The following is a 16,948-nucleotide window of genomic DNA, read 5'->3' as shown; positions in this document are numbered from 1 at the left end:
CCAGAGAAATGCAAGCAATCAGCTACTCCTCAGGGCCTTACTGGTTTTTTTCACACTTACATGAAGGAAATGCAATGAGAGTCACATTCTTGTTATTTTAAAAATGTAATAGTCCTGCTGTCTTCTCTGAACCCAGCAGAAACAAACAGCGCAGTCCTTACTGCAGAAATTCCCCACATTCTGCACACTGGTGAGCTTCATGCCCAGGAGTCACTCTGTCCTTTGCTGTCTTCTCAGGATCACAATTCTACAGCCTTCCATTGCACTGTTTTGCACTAATTGATGTGTGCTGCACCAGGCATATAACACGAGCAACCCTGCTTTTACCCTCACCCACACAAAGCTTAGTCGGAGTCACCAATGTGCTTGTAGCATTTCTGGGGGAATGTCCACACTGCGCTAGGAACAAGCCTCCCGCTGGGTAGACAGACTATGCTAGCAATTCCTAAGAATAACTGTGTGGGTATGTCGGCAAAAACCTTTGGAGCACGCTCGGGTTAGCACCTGAACTCACCTCGAGGGGCTATGGTAGGTAGAGTGGGAGCATAGCTGCAGTGGTAGAGCATTTGACATGCAGTTTAAATGGTCCCTGGTCGCAATCCAGTTGCTCCCTTTAGAGCTGTATTAAATGTGAAAATACAGTTTTGGGGTTTAAGCTGCATCAGCCCACTTCTTCTCTGGCGTGAGTCTGCTGTCTGAGCTGAAGTGTAGACATAGAATCAGTTCAAAAAGATCCTTCATGGCGCTGGTCTACACTATCGCATTTATAACTGATTTAGCAAAGGTAAACGATTTAATGCTGCACCATGCCGACACAACGTGGCCCTTATATCGATATAGACGGGCTCTTAAACCGGTTTCTGTACTTCCTCCCTGACGAGAGGAGTAGTGCTGAAATTGGTATTACGATATCAGATTAGGTTAGTGTGGCGCAAATCGACGCATCATTGGCTCCGGGCGGTATTACCACAGTCGCACTCACTTGGTGACCGCTCCATGACAGCAAGCTGAACTCGGATGCACTGTGCCAGGTAGAGCCGCGAAAGCCCGCGAACTTTTGCAATTTCATTTCCTGTTTGCCAGCGTGGAGAACCTCAGCAGCACAGGTGGACCCTAAGCAGAGCTCACAGGCCACTAGATAACAAGCAGTCTCGCTGAGAATCGAAAAAAGCTCCAGGCATGTGACCGCACGGAGGTACCTGGATCTCTAGATCGCTATATGGGGCCCCCACCCTTGAAATTCTGGGTTGGAGATCCAAGTGCCTGATGGGGCAAAAAACATTGTCTATGGGTGGTTCTGGGTTACAGCCTCACCCCTCCCTCTGTGAAAGCAGCAGGACAACCATTTCGCGTCTTTTTTCCTAGGTGAATCTGTGCAAAACGCCATACGCCACAGCAAGCAGGATCCTGCTCAGATCAAGACTGCAATCGTGGATGTTGTAAACACCTCACACATTCTCGTGCAGTCTATGCTAGAACCAGGACCTGCAAGCCAGGCGAGGTGGAGTGGCTACTGCCGAGAGTGGAGACGAGAGTGGATGAGGACATGGACACAGAATTCTGCTCAAAACTGGAGCCCCTGCACTTTGGGAAATCCTGCTGGTAATGGGCGGGTTTCTAGCCAGTTGAACGCTGATTTTGGCCGCGAAACAAGCACAGACTGGGTGGAACCGCATAGTTTTGCAGGTTTGGGAATGATCGCAGGTGGCTGCGAAACTTTATGCATGCTTAAGGGGCACTTTCATGAACTTTGTGACTCTTCCCCTGCCCTGAACAGCATGATAATACCAAGATGAGAGCAGCCCTCACAGTTGAGAGCGCGTGGCAGTAGCCCTTCTGGAAGCTTTGCAACGCCAGACAGCCACGGTCCTAGTCGGGAATCAAATTTGGAGTGGGAAAATCTACTGTGGCTGCTGCTGCTACCGGTAAGGTGTACTCTGGGAAACATGACAGGTCATAGTGGATGGTTTTGCTGCAATGGGATTCCCTAACTGTGGGGGGCTATTAGATGGAACCCAATATCCCTATCTTGGCTAACCGGTAGCACAGGCACCCAGTACGATAACCGGCAAGGGTATTTTCATGGCGTACAATGCACTGGGTGGAATCAACTAAGGAGATTTCACCAACATCACAAGTGGGGATGGCCAGGAAGGTTCAATGACGCTCGCAGTCTTCATGACACTACTCTGTTAACCGCTTGCATGCAATGGGAATAACGTTTCCAGACCAGGTAAAAATAACAGTTGGGGATGTTGAAACGCCTGTAGTTTTCCTGGGGGACCAGCCTAGCGCCCTTCTGATGCCATGGCCTCCATGAACCATTACACAGGCAAGCCTGGACAGTAGTCAGGAGCTGTTCAACTACAGGCTGAGCCAAGTGCAGAATGTGAGTAGACCATGCATTTGGCTGGTTTAAATAGGCATGCTACGCACTATTACTGGACTCGCTCATAGAACCCTCAGCCAACAATGCCCCATTGTTATTGCTGTTGCTGTGTGCTCCACCAATCTCTTGTGAGAAGTTAAAGGGGGAGACCTTTATGCGGGGGTGGAACGCTGAGGCAAACTCACCTTGAGCGGCTGATTACCTGCAGCCAGACCCAGGGCGTTAGCAGAGCAGCACAACCACAAAGTGGTGGCACATTAGAGAAGTTGAAAAATGAGTTTCATCATGGGCCAGGGTACGGTGTGAACTGTTGTGTTTTGTTTCCCCTTGATCGAACCCCCCATTGATTCGATTCTCATTCCCTGACAGACCACCCTCCCCCTTCGATTAGAACAGCTTGCTTAAAGTAAATAAAGTCACTATAGTTAAAAATCATGTATTTCTTTAATTAAAAATCATATAAAAAAGAGGGAGAGAACTGACAGGTATCCCGGGTGTGGATTGGGTTTGGAGAAGGATAAGGAGGGAAGCGAAGGAAAAGGCCATAAAAATTACTTTCCAAAGTATGACAGCCTTTTGGTTGCGCTCTGTCCACAGGGGTGGATTAGTGAGGGGTGCACGAACCTTCCTCCCACGCATTCTTGACTTCTGTGAACATGGTGAGTGGGTGAGGGTGGTTTACAACAGGGACTGCAGCGGCACATCTGTGACCCTGCTGCTGTCCATGAAGCTCCACCTAGAACGTCGTAGAGGATCTCAGTTGATCACGCAGCAGCTCCAGCATTGCAATCTGCCACCGCATTCTGCCCTCGCCTACACCTCTGATCTCCCCTGCTGCATCTCCCTCATCTTCGAGCATCCCCCTGTCCCTACCGTTCACTGGCCATACTTTCCTGTAATAATTGATACCTCGACGTCCTCACTCATTTAGATGAGCTCCTTTCATTGCGGGTTACTTCCATGATTTCCGAGAACAATTTTCATCTCGCGTCTTTTTTTTCTTTCTGCCTTATCTGAGATAGCCTATCGGATGCAGTAGGGAAGGTTTGAAATTTTCCAGCTTGCATGAGGGAGGAAAAAAGGGAGAGAAGGTATTACAGGACAATGTTATACTCTTCACAGTAACAATACTATTCACACTTACATAGCACATGTGATTTCCACTACAAGGTCACATTTGCATACTTAATATTTAGTTGCCTGCGGCTCTGGTGTTAGAGATCTCACAGGACGCAGGTCCGGCAGCAGATTCAGCTTTGCATGCATCCTGGTAAAGTCATTGTCTTCTGGCTTCTGGCACCTTCCATATACACAGTGCCCTCCTTTCCCACAAATACCAAGCAAATCTCGTCAGTCTGCTTCTTTCCTCTGTTAACATGCAGCAGCAGACAACCCACCCCATCCACATTCTTCTGGATGATCGTTTATACCCCTCCCCCCACCGCGTGGCTGGTATCATGGAGATCACTGCTAATCCTCCCCCTTAGCCCGCGCCACCGCTGGCTGGTAGCATGGGATGATTCCTGGCTAGTCTAAACACGAAAAAAGCTCACGCCTTTCTACCCCATCTACCTCCCTCCCCCGCTGCTTGGGCTACCTGCAAGGAAGGATTCTTTAAGCAACAGGCAACAGACCAGTAGAAGGGTGCATCTCTGTCCCCTTAATTAAATTCCTGAATTATCTCTCTGTCCCCATATAGCGATCAGATCCAGTACCTCCCGTGCGGTCCATGCTGGAGCTCTTTTTCGATTCTCAGGAGACTGCATTGTTATCTGTGCTGATGAGCTCTGCTTGGTCACCTGTGCTGGTGAGTTCTCCACGCTGGCCAAACAGGAAATGAAATTCAAAAGTTCGCGGGGCTTTTCCTGTCTACCTGGCCAGTGCATCCGAGTTCAGATTGCTGTCTGGAGCGGTCACAGTGGTGCACTGTGGAATACCGCCCGGAGGCCAATATCGTCGATTTGCGGCCACACTAACCCTAATCTGATATGGTAATACCAATTTCAGCACTACTCCTCTCGTCAGGGAGGAGTACAGAAACCGGTTTAAAGAGCCCTTTATATCGATATAAAGGGCCACGTTGTGTGGATGGGTGCAGCATTAAATCGGTTTAACTTTGCTAAAATCAGTATAAATGCGTAGTGTAGACCAGGCCTGAGACTCTTTTTGTAACTGACTCTATGTCTACACTTCAGCTGGAAGCAAGACTCACAGCCTAGAGAAGAAATTTGGGATAGCAGGGCTTAGAACCCCAAAACTGTATTTTCATTAATACAGCTCTAAAGGGAGCAACTGGATTTGGACCAGGGACCATTTAAACTGCAGTCAAATGCTCTACCACTGAGCTATGCTCCCATCTACCTACTAGCCCCTCGATGTGAGTTCAGGTGGCTAACCCGAGCTGCTGCCAGTGCCACAGTACCCACACAGTTATTTTTAGATTGCTAGCATAAGTCTGTCTACCCCAGCTGGGAGGCTTGTTCCTAGCTGCAGTGTGGACATTCCCCCAGAATGCTACAAGGCACATGGTAGCTCAGAGCTAAGCTGTGTGGGCTGAGGGTAAAAGCAGGTGCTAGTATAGTGACTGTGCAGCACACATGCATTAGTGGCAAAAAGTTGCAAGGAGAGGCTGTGAGTGTGATCCTGAGAAGAAGCAAAAGGACAGAGTGTCCTGGGCATAAAGCTCACCAGTGTGGCAGATGTGGGGAATTTCTGAGTAAGGAAACTGCCTGTTTGTTTCTGCTGGGTTCAGAGAAACAGGACTAGGTACATTTTTATAAATAAACAAGAATGTGACTCTCATTGATTTTTCATAATGGAAAAAACCCAGTAAGGCCCTGAGGAGTAGCTGATTGCTTGGGCCAAAGGGGCAGCAGTACTATGTATCCTCAACTGCCCATTGTCTTCAAAGGGAACATAAATGCTGTGCTATTAAACCATAAAAGGAACAATTTTAGTTATTAACTGTTGGTTTTTTGGCAACATGAACTGAACAAATCAACTTCTTTGTTTTATTTTTAAACACAGAAAACCTGCAGACCAGTTAACTATAGTGCCAATATACTTTCAGAAGAAATGAAATATAGGTACCTTGCAAAATATTGCAAGATCGGACTCTTTCTCAGAGGGCTCACCAAATACTTTACACATTCAGATGATCACTATCCCTAGAAGTTATACAAACCTTCCATTAAATAAGTCAATTTGTAAGGTAAGCTCATTTTTTTGCTCTTTCGCACATCCTTAACGCCATTAAATGAGAATGATCAAGACACATTTTTTTTTAACCTTTAAAGAAAGGTAATTGAGAACTCTCCCCCATTTTAGGTTTAATGAAATTCAGGCTTATCAGTAAAGTGTATACCTGTTGAGCATCAAAAGTTTTTGGTCTTGAAAAGAACATCAAGAAGAAGATGCCATTGGTAGTGCATTTCAACAGAACTCCATGAACATCCATGAATTTAAGCAATGAGAAACCATGTGATAGTTTTCTAGAGGAACCAAGGAGACAATATGGTAGAAGTGCTAGCGTGGACTAGCTGTCAGGGTTTTTAACCACAGTATCCCATGGACTTTCTCTGAGCTGGTTTAGATGATATGGTGGTAGAGACACATGAGCCATGGCTACACTAGGATTACCCCAGTTGCTACTTCATGTGTTATATTGCAAGAGAGGTAGACTACTTGAAAATGATGAGCTGATGCAGCCAGTGAGTCAAGGACAACAAAACCCGATAGCATGTCTGAAGTTACGCACTGGAGTAGTGTCTCCAGATTGCTGCCCAGGTAGTGGTCTTTGGGGAGGAAGGGGAGGCAGTGGCAGGAAAAAGTTAGAAATACAGCCCTTCCTGAAGACAGAGGACAAATGCTGCAAGGGGCAGTTATGAACTGCATCACTGAAAATAGCATATTTTGATCACTTAAGTTTTCCCAACCAATAGCAGTGCAGTTCCTACATAGCCATCTGTGTGGGTTTATATCAGTTTCTCTCCTCTTTTTTTCAAATAAGTGGCACATAGGTAATTGTGACTAATTAGAATTTGGTCCTCTCCCCTTATTAACAAGTGCTGATGCTCTGTCCTAGGAAACTAGGAAGGCTGCAACTTTAAAAAGGAGGAAGCACAAGTAGGTGAAATCCATTAGCTTAGCTGTGCCATGTTTACAAAAAATAAATAGCTGAATGTAGAGCTAGTGGAAGGAAGGAAAAGATGTAGGAAAAAAGCAAAAATACATTTAAAATGTTTCCTTCTAATCTCTGTGTCATTTTAGTTTCCCTTTGCATTTTCCCTCTGTTTACAACATCTCAAAAGAGTAAGAGAGCCAGGACTGTGCACTCTCCTTACATTGTAGCTACTTAACATTCTATTCTGTAATACTTTAAGGACAGTAGACTCAGTTATTCTCACACCTAGTTGATAGCACTGCAGCTTCCTGGAGTTATTCCTGATTTACATTATTTGTACTCTACTGATGCCTAAGGTCCCAACCAAGACTAGGGGCCATTGCACTGAATGCCATACAAATACTTAAACAACGGCTGCCGCTCTGAAGAGCATGCAATCAAAGTAGACAGGTTAAAGGAAACATTAACCCCATTTTACAGATGGGGAACCGAGGGAGAAAGATTAAGTGATTTGTCCAAGGCCACAGAGAACTCTTTGGGTCTTGATTTGAACGGAGATCTTCCAAGTCACAGTCACAGTCCGGTGCCTTAACATGAGATCATCCTTCCTGGTGCCAGGGGAAGGAGAATCAAGTTCAGTATCAGATTGGAGATGGATGTTTATATATTTCTTTACATTGCACTTCTCAGACTACAGACAATATACACAAAGTTTATCCAGAATTTGATTAGACCCTTTAGATACTACAGTATGCTCCCCTGCCCCTCTTTAGGCCAGAAAATGAACTGTGGTATCACTGAGGCCAGCGTGTGGCAACTGTTGACTTTTAGGGTGGGCCTCTGCAAATCATGGTCCCCATTTATGTTGTGCCATGTTGTGCACACAGGGATTTACAGTGCTGCTGTAGAGAGCTTACCATCTGTCATCTTTCATTTAATTTTTGGGACCACTAGGAGGATCCACACAGTCAAGAATTAACAATAAATATAGCAGAAGAGCTCATGTTAGCAAATCAAATACAAAAAAAAACACAAACAAAAAGACACCTGCAACCACCACAACTCACGCACCTCCTTCCAGTCTGGTAGACACCCACAGACCTATGCCCTACACCAACTAGAGGCCAAGATTCCCAATGGCTTTCAGACTACACAAAGTATTGCCTTCCTTCTCCAGCTATTGAAAGTAATTTTGAATTTGAAGAGAAGGGAGAAAAACAGAACAGTAATCAGAATGACCTGATTTTAGGATCCAACGAGTGGATGAAACCCTTCAAACTAGTTGGTTTATAACAGAGGATGTTTCAAATGAGAATCTAGAAATGCAGTTATACACTAATGCATTAAGATTCTATATTTTAAATTGAAGGCAGAATTGAAGAGTTTGTTTTGCCTTGGACATTTCCAGAACTAAGTACTTCTTTTTCAACTGCCTACTATTCAAGGCCTTGTTTGCATTAGTAACATGGCTAGTAATTTATATCAGAAAATTCTACCGTTGCTGTAGAACAAGAACACTTACTCTCTTTGTTGTACCGTCTCAACCACCACTTCCTCAACAATAAGAAGTTCCTTATAAAATGATGTGATTGGTAACCACAGTTTCTTATAAGGAGATCATAACATATTTTTCATTAGCACTTCCACATGATTGTGGAACTATGATTTCAGAATGTCAGATTTCTCCTAGGCCTTTATCCTGCAATAAGGCCTGTACAGGTCTGTGACATTATACAACTCCAAAGATTCCACTTGGCTCCATCCAAGCATATAGGCCCACAGATGCAGAGCTCATGGTGGAATTGTCACTTTACTCACCAAGTAGGCATCCAGTGCTCTGTTGACAGTGGTTCAGTAAAGCCCTTACAGCAGACTCTTCAAAGAGGAAATCCTTCCCAATGAAGCCACAATACTTTGCAAAAACAACTTTAATTATACAACAAGCTTTAAATCCACATAAAAAAACCCCCAGCAGATTAAATTAATTTCCTGGCAAATAGCAAATCCATTAAAAAAACAACAACAAAAAAACCCACCCAGTCTGGTCAAATACTGGCCAGGTAGTAACTCTAGGTCCATGGCCCATGAGGCTATGGGGGCTCAACCAGCAGAGGCTGCTCTACCATTGTAGTTACACCACCGTCTACCTATAGCCAGCCAGGATCAGAACGTGTTCCCCTGCCGGGCTGCAGGGTAACCACTATCTCCCTGGCATGGGTAAGATCACAGCCACCACCGAGGCACTGAGTGGCTTGGGGCTGCTCCTGGCGGCACTGCCAGGCTTTGGCCACAAGCACAGCAATCTGCATGGCTACATGTTGGTGCCCAACCTGCACCGGCTGCTTTGCACCAAGTTCCCATGGGCCCGCCTACCCAGGCAGCCCCAAGCCACTGTCCTGGATGCCACCTTGGACTCACACTGGGGCTGCTGCTTCAACAGTGAGGAGCTCATCCAGAAATGGGGCGGACTGGAAGGTGAAGAGATTGCTGGGGGACCAGGTAAAGGGTGTGGGCTGGGATGAGGTAGAGAAGCAAAGTGTGGGGGGCTGGCGGGAGTGCCTAAGTCCTGTTGTGGTTGAGCTAAGTGGCTCTAGGGGAAGAGTTGAGGGGGTCTCTAGCCCCAGGAGGTGGAGGCTGAGGAGGCCAGGGAAGGATGCAGTGGGTAGGGAGGGTTGATGGGGAGTGGGTCCCTGGACCTGGTGGAGGGAGCTGGGGGAGGCTTGCAGAGGGCAGCTGGTCAGAATGAATCTCTTTTACTCTGTTAGAAAGTGTTTCTCCTAAGTAGGCTAGATTCACGAGTGCACTCTAGCTCTTATGCAACATTTTGCGATGGAAAACCATTGTTGACCTGGTCTGATCAGTCAGTTAAACAGAGTTTATGAAGTAGCTTTTGATCTAGGTCAGGTAACTTCTATGATATGGAAGTAGGCATACCATAAGGCCCTGACTTATATAGTAAAGTAAAAAGGACTCTGTATCATGATCTTTAAATAGTGCTGAGGAGATATTTGTTTTAATAGTTTTTTTGTTTTGTTTTTTAATTGCACTGCCATATGGATCCTTGTATTTTCTGTGCCAGAGACCACATATTCAAGAGTGGGCTATATATTTGTGACATGTGTTTGTATTTGGTGCCCAGTCACATGACTGGTGAAGGCAAAGCAAATCTTGTTTGTGATCAAATTACAAGTTTTTCCATGGGCAAAACTGTGGGTTCAAATATAAAGATTTGGGGCTTGACTCCCCATTGCATTACTCCCTTTTTACAGCAGTCTAATCCCATTCATTGAATTCCAGTAGAATTGCATCAACTTGAAACTGGATTAAGACAATGGTGACTCAAGCACTTGGGCTTTTTGACTAATTACATGTGTGTTTTGGATTTGCTTTGCTACTTAGTTTATGAATTGACATATAAATGCTGTATTTGTTTGTACTGCTAGAAATTTACGCACCGTTTAAAAATGTCTAAACAACAGAGTGGAGCTGCTATGTGCAAGAAACTCAAAGGAGACTAACAAGCAAATTGCAAAACTGCCAAAAACTGATGGTTTTCTTAATGCTATCACAACAGCAGATATGCCCCAAACATCTTCAGCTACCAGAGACAAAGTCATGGAAAAATTTGGCAGTGACTATGTTGAAATGTTTTTAATCCCGAGAGCCCCAAGATATTTAAACTTGATGGTGCTCAAGAAGAAGCAGACTGCTCAGAATAAAAATATTAGTACCTCTGCAGCAACCCAGGATATCTTAATGACCGATTTCACTGAAGTTCAGACTGAGGGTTTTTTAAAGAGAAAAATCACACTGAGAAGTCAAAATTTAGTTCAGAAACTAAGTTCAAATCAGAAACATTTTATTGTAAAACACAGCCCTTGCCAACCTGAGGGACCATTCCCATGCGACTCTTATTATGAAACTGTGAATGAAGCAAGTAATAAGGTTATCAAGACTAGCAGTTCTTTCAATTACTCCTGGAGGAATCCTGCGCCACTGTGCACGTGCAGAATTTATGTCCCCCACAGATTTCTTTGCTTCGCTGCAGAAATATGACTTTCTGATGTGGAAACAAATGGAAGCCACAAGAGTGACTCTCCCCAGCTGTATCATTCGGATGCCCAGGGCAGCTGGCAGAAAGGTAAATCACTGTGGGGGAGGAGGCAGGACTGGGGAAGACCTGGCTGGTGGCCTCTACCCTTGCGCTGGACTCAGGTGCTAGGCCTGGCTGGGCTAGGGAGGACTTCCTTTTCCCATGCACAGCATCCAGGACTGCATCAGACCCACCCCCAGATTTCTTCCACAGCTGCAGGAAGCTCTGCAAACCCCTCCTCCACTTTCTGCACCCATCGCTTCTCAGCTGCAGGGGTAGGGATCCCTGTACAGGGAGCTGCTCCCCAACCCCCGTGCATCCAAACCCCCTCATACCCAAACCCTCCCACTGAGTCTCATCCTCCACACTCAGAACCCTTTCTCCCAATGAGCCCCACTCCTCCTGCACCTGGGCCACACCAATGAGCCACTCACACCCAGAGTCTCACCCCACTGAGCCACAACCAGCTGCACTTGGATCCCTGCCCCACTCCCCAAGCCTCTGGAACCCCCCACATCCAGATCCCCTCAACCAATCTCTATCCCTCCCTGCCCAGACACCCTCCCCTCTGCTGAGTCCCAAACACCTTCACCTGGACCTCCTGCAGAGTCCTATTACTGTTGCACCCAGAATCCTCCTCCCCCAACAGCGCCCCTGTTCAACCAGATCTCCTCCTGTACCTGGATCCTGCACTGAACAGCCCACACCTAGATTGCCCCACACAGAACCCACACCTGAATCTCCCCACACTAACCCCCTCCACGTTTGGATCCTGTCTTGCTGAGTCTGCCTGCCCACCTTGTGTACCTGGCATGGAGGGAGTGGGCCCTGGGGTGTTTCTGGGGCAGACCCCATCCTTGCACTGTTTCAGGGATGGGTGCAGTCTCACCGCTGAGTCTGTGTCTCATAGGGGGCAGCTGCACAATGATCTCCCACCTCTGTGCAGCCAGCAGCCTGTGCTCCCCAATACCATGGTGGAGGCACCACATTTGACAAATAAAATTTGCAGAATTTTAAAATATTTTAAATAATTAATTTTATGACACAGAATGCCCTTAGGAAAATGGACAAACAAGAAGAGTTGGTACATCAATACCCACTGATCTGTTTGTTGACCAAAAATCTAGAAGCCAAAGGTTTTAGTTAAATGGTCTGTAAATGTGTATATAGAACTTTTCTGTGTGAAGATAGCCATTTTATCCATCAGTATGCAAATGCAATATGCAGGCTATGTTCTGATTTTTCAAGGTGATAAAGGTAAGCAAAATTGTAGATGTTGGAATCGAGAAGGGGACTCCTAACCTATTCTTGCAGCAGGGCTCTCAGTGGCCTTGCTACCCCATTGGTGGGAGGAGGCTGAATCTTTAGTGAGTCATGGAATAAGGGCAGGGGAGAAAAGAAAGGGGGTCCCAGGATGAATGGAGTGTATGAGTTGGATGCCTGGAAAAGGCCCAGGAGACAGGAGAGTATGGAAGAGAAGGAGGCTGGGATGCATACGGGGACATAAAAGGGGGAGTAAGGGTTTCAGAGACATTGCAGTCTAACTAAATACATATGTTTTCCCTCCTCTTGTGGCTGGGATCTGAGGTGTAGGTGGATGTGGTTCTAAAGAGAGAGGCTGGGGGAAATGGCAATTGAAACCCAGGATTCCTGTGGTAGGTCATGCCACCAGGTGCCAGCTCTAAGTGCTGCATGATGAGCACTCTGGCAGCATTAAAGTGTGGTGGGTTTTTATACAACATGGCCTTGTGTCATTCCTTCAGCTAGCCCTGATGTTATAGCACTGTAATACCATCTTACTGCAGAAGACAAACCACCATTGAAAGACACTAATAGATGGATATAATTGGGTGCTTTTGCAACCTCAGTTCTTGGAGATAACCCACAAACCCCACCATCAGTCTTGTATAGCAGAAGTTCTCAACCTGTGATCCTCAGACCCCCTAGGGGTCTGCAGACAACGTCTAAGGGGCTTGTGAAAGACTTAGACTGAAAACTGAATAAATAGAATTCCACTATGTATTCAGACGTAAATATACATACGTTTCCAAAGGAGTCTGCAAATGAAAAAAAGATTGAGAACCACTGTATAGGACATCTGTCCCCTCAGCTATCCATCTGCTGCCCAACACAGGCTCTTTAGGTAAGCAAAGCCAAGAACTTTCATGTGGGTCAGTCAGCAGAGGGAGCCCAGGCAGTTAGCACACCGTGTAACAGCAGCAGGTGGCATACACTTTGGAGTTTGTTAGACAACAAACTAGTGAATGAGAAAGGAATAAAACTTTTACTAATGTCACCCTTCTGCCAGGGGCAGTTGGCAACAACAAAGGCTGGTTTCAGTGTCTAGGGGTTCCTCCTAACAAAACAGAACTGGCTTGAGCCCCCAGCCAGTAATCTGGCAAATAGTACTTCCTCTCTCACAAGAACTGATTCTGTGTATAAAATTCCTTTTAGTACAAGGAAAAGGGAACCAAGAATTCATTTGTGGAAAACACCACAATCACATTCAAAAGCACTCAACCTTAAGCAAAACTTAACCTGACAGTGCGTTGTGCAGTGCCCTTTGACTCACTTTCCCACCTTGCGGTGGGACAGTTCAACAAATGAAAGTACCTTTTTAACACATCACTCCCATCTCCCTCCCCTGCATCCCACTCTGGGGCCACATCTACACTACAGGATAATATCGAATTTGCTAAAATCGGTTTTATAAAACTGATATTATAATTTTGATTTCATGCGGCCACACTAGGCACAGTAATTCGGCATTGTGCGTCCATGCTCCGAGGCTAACGTCGATTTCTGAAGCGTTGCATTGTGGGTAGCACTTCCGTAGCTATCCCATAGTTCCCGCAGTCTTCCCCCGCCCCTTGGAATTCAGGGTTGAATCTTAATTGTCGCGGGGGGTTTTCTGGTAAATTTCGTCAGTCCATTCCTTCCCCCGGGCAACATTCAGCTGACAATCCTTTTGAGCCGTTTTTCCCTGGATTCCAAGCAGACGCCATAGCACGGCAACCATGGAGCCCGTTCAGTTTTTTTTTTTCCGGCCCGGTATGTGTACTGGATGCCGCGGAGGAGAGCGATACTCCAGCCTACACAGCAGCATTCACTCTGCTTTTGCAATGATAGCAGAGAGGTTACCGACGTCATTCTGTACCGTCTACTGCCGGAGGAAAACTGGCAAATGAGATGACGTATCTCTCCCCCCTCTGTACTATCACTGCATCATGAGTGGCCCCTGGCTTGAAAATTTTGAAAGCAAATTGAAGATGACTCACTTGGGACTGAGGTCAATCCCTCCCTTATGGTTCTAAAAATAGAGTCAGTCCTGCCTTAGATAAGGGGCCAAGTGTATTACAGAACCAGTGTATCAGGAGCACAGCTGCTCTGTGTCAGTATTCACGGGGGGTGCCCCCTGCAACATACCGCAGTCCTGCTAGAATAAGGGGCAAGTGTATTAGAGAACCCGGTGTTTCACAGAGCACAGCTGCCTCCGTGTCAGTTTCACGGCGGGATGCCCCTGCAACAACCGCCCGTGCTTCCCTCCCTTCCCCACCTTCCTGGCTACCGTGGCAGTGTCCCCCCCCATTGTGTCCTGAAGTTATAAGAAATGCAGGATATAAAAACAGAGGACTTGTTAGTGAGATAAAATAGAGGGGGGGAGGCACTTGGAGGCAGCCTCCCGGGGCTATGACAGTCCAGGCAGTACAGAATCTTTCTTTACACAGTGAAAGGGAGGGGGCTGAAGCCCCTAGTTGCAATGATGAAGCTGGTTATAGCTGTTCGCTCCTTCTACTGGTAGTAACCAGCAATGTTGGTGTCAATGTCACCATGTTAGATATTGATGAGGACGGGTACTAGTCCTACAGTACCGTCTACCACCGGGTGGGGGAGGGGGAGAGGCGCGGTATGCTCTTCACTGCTGTAGCATCGCGTTTCTACCAGGCAGCATTCAGTACCACATTAGGGTGACATTGAAAGTAGTCAAGGAATGATTTCTTTCCCTTTTCTTTCATGTGGGGTGTGGGGAAAGAACTGAGGAGCTGTTCCTGAACCACACCAGACACTCCTGTGTTTTGAACCTACAGACACTGGGAGCCTCAGCCAAGAATGCAAATTTACTTTTCAGAGATGCTGTGGACTGGTGGATCGCTGGAGTCCTCAGTACCCCTCCATCCATGAGCGTCCATTTGAGTCTCTGGCTTCCCGTTACGCTTGTCACGCAGCGCTGTGTATAACTGGAGATTTTTTCAACGCTTTGGGCATTCGTGTCTGTAATGGAGCTTTGATACAACAGATTTTCTCCCCATACAGCGATCAGATCTAGTAATCTCCCGTATCGTCCAGCTGGAGCTCTTATTGTTGTGACTGCACGCCACCCGTGCTGATCAGGTCGCCGCTGGCATCAGGAAATTCAATTCAAGTAAGTTCGTGGGGCTTTTCCTTTACCTGTGCGCTGCATCCGAGTTCAGATTGCTGTCCAGAGTGGTCCCAGGTTGCACTGTGGGATAACCGCCCGGGACCAATAACATCGATTTCTGTCCACACTAACCGTAATCCGAACTGTTAATATCGAATTTAGCGCTACTCCTCTCGTCAGGGTGGAGTACAGAAATCGATTTAAAGAGCCCTTTATATCGATATAAAGAGCGTTGTAGTGTGGACGGGTACAGCATTAAATCGATTTAACGGCCATTAAATTGATTTAAACGTGTAGTGTAGACCAGGCCTCAGTTGGCTCTCCTTGGTTAGTGAAGATCCAGAGTTCAGAGGATTGTTCACAGGGGTTCTCCTCCCACCCCAGAAATGGGGTGTGTGTGTTGAGAAATGCCTCTGTGGTCACTGCGTGCCTCTTCGACTGACTGTTGCTGCATTTGCTGTTTTTCTCTGAGGCTGTTGGTCACATGCTGCTGCTGTTGGACACTCAGTGCTACTTCTGTGATGACACCTTCTGACGTTCCATCACTTGCCCCAGCTCTTAGGGATTTCATCGCCTAGCGAGGAGCCTCACTGCCAGTACAGACTCTGCATTAACTTTCCTTTCACTTCTGGCCCTCCACCTCATCTAAGACATGGCCCCTAGACATGCTTATCAGCATTTCATTTCTGGTAACCACTAATCAGAAACAATGACTCTCAGCTGAGTCTAATTAACTCTGTTTGGAGAAAAGATTAAATGGTGTCTAGGACTCTTTAGGCAGCAGCCACACCATTAGGTAGAAACATCTGTCCCCGCCCCTTCTCTTTTACTGGGATTTGGCATTCCTACTCTCTGCTTAATTAGTGCAGTTCAGTTGAGGGTGACCCCTTCATTCAGACAGGCAAGTACAGTTCTGCTGCCCTTTACTCATATAATAAAGATACCAACATTTCATTAACTTGGCATTCCACGCTAAAGTGATTTATAACCCATCACAAACCAAAAGTGATAATTTGGCAAAGCAGTCCCATCCTGCCGCATACCTAGGCAAAGTAGGTGAGTCTATGCAAACATAGTCTCTTCCTGAAGTCTTATGCCCCAACTCATCAATAGATCTCAGGACAGAGCTCATTCAGACCCTGCTTATACTAACAAACTAGAGAGTGTCTTTGGTGGATTTCTGTGCACAGCTAACCTTTGTTCTCTATCCTCTGCTTCCAAGGCATGTTTATATCACTATATTCATAATATTCTCATAATTCATAATACTGTCCCTTATGAAGGAGCCTTTCTAAATTACAAACTTTCACAAACGTATCTCTACATCTTCCCTCCCAAAAATATCAATTACTTCTTATGTACACCTATAAACAGCTACCAGATAGTTAATGACACATATATCAGATTCTCAAACCAAATAGTACATTTCCATAAACTACCATCCATATACCTAGAGAGGAGAGGTTACCATCACATCACTCTGGAGTGAGCCTTTACCACTCACTTTTCTCAAATACCCCTTCTCCAGGCACACTAGCAAGTCATAGAAACCTAGGATTAGAAGGGACCACAAGGGTATTCTAGTCCAACCCCGCTGCCAAGATGCCAGATTTGTTGTGTCTAAACCACCCAAGACAGATAGCGATCCAGCCTCCTTTTTAGAACCTCCACTGCAGAAGCTTCCACAAGCTCCCTAGGCAGTCAGTTCCATTGTCCTACTGTTCTTACAGTTAGGAAGTTTTTCCTGAGATTTAACCTAAATCTGCTATGCTGTAGTTTGAACCCATTGCCACTTGTCCTGCCTTCTGTGGCAAGAGAAAACAACTTTTCTTTTTTACGGCAGCCTTTCAAGTATTTAAAGACTGCTATCATGTCCTCACTTAACCTCCACTTTTCCAAACTAAACATACCCAATTCCTTCAC

General features: G+C 46.1%; 1 long non-coding RNA gene and 1 other non-coding gene across 2 annotated transcripts in view; one reads left to right on the top strand and one right to left on the bottom strand.

Annotated features, from left to right (window-relative positions):
* The window catches only part of LOC142046333 (uncharacterized), a 277,336-nt gene that overhangs the window by 126,381 nt on the left and 134,007 nt on the right, over positions 1 to 16,948 (top strand). The gene's annotated exons all lie outside the window — the stretch shown is intronic.
* On the bottom strand, positions 4,673 to 4,744 carry TRNAC-GCA (transfer RNA cysteine (anticodon GCA)). The gene has a single exon. It is a non-coding gene; the product is annotated as a tRNA-Cys (tRNA).

Source organism: Chelonoidis abingdonii, chromosome 2, assembly GCF_003597395.2.
Source record: "Chelonoidis abingdonii isolate Lonesome George chromosome 2, CheloAbing_2.0, whole genome shotgun sequence".
NCBI lineage: Eukaryota > Metazoa > Chordata > Testudines > Testudinidae > Chelonoidis > Chelonoidis abingdonii.
This window is presented reverse-complemented; position numbering and strand designations above follow the sequence as displayed.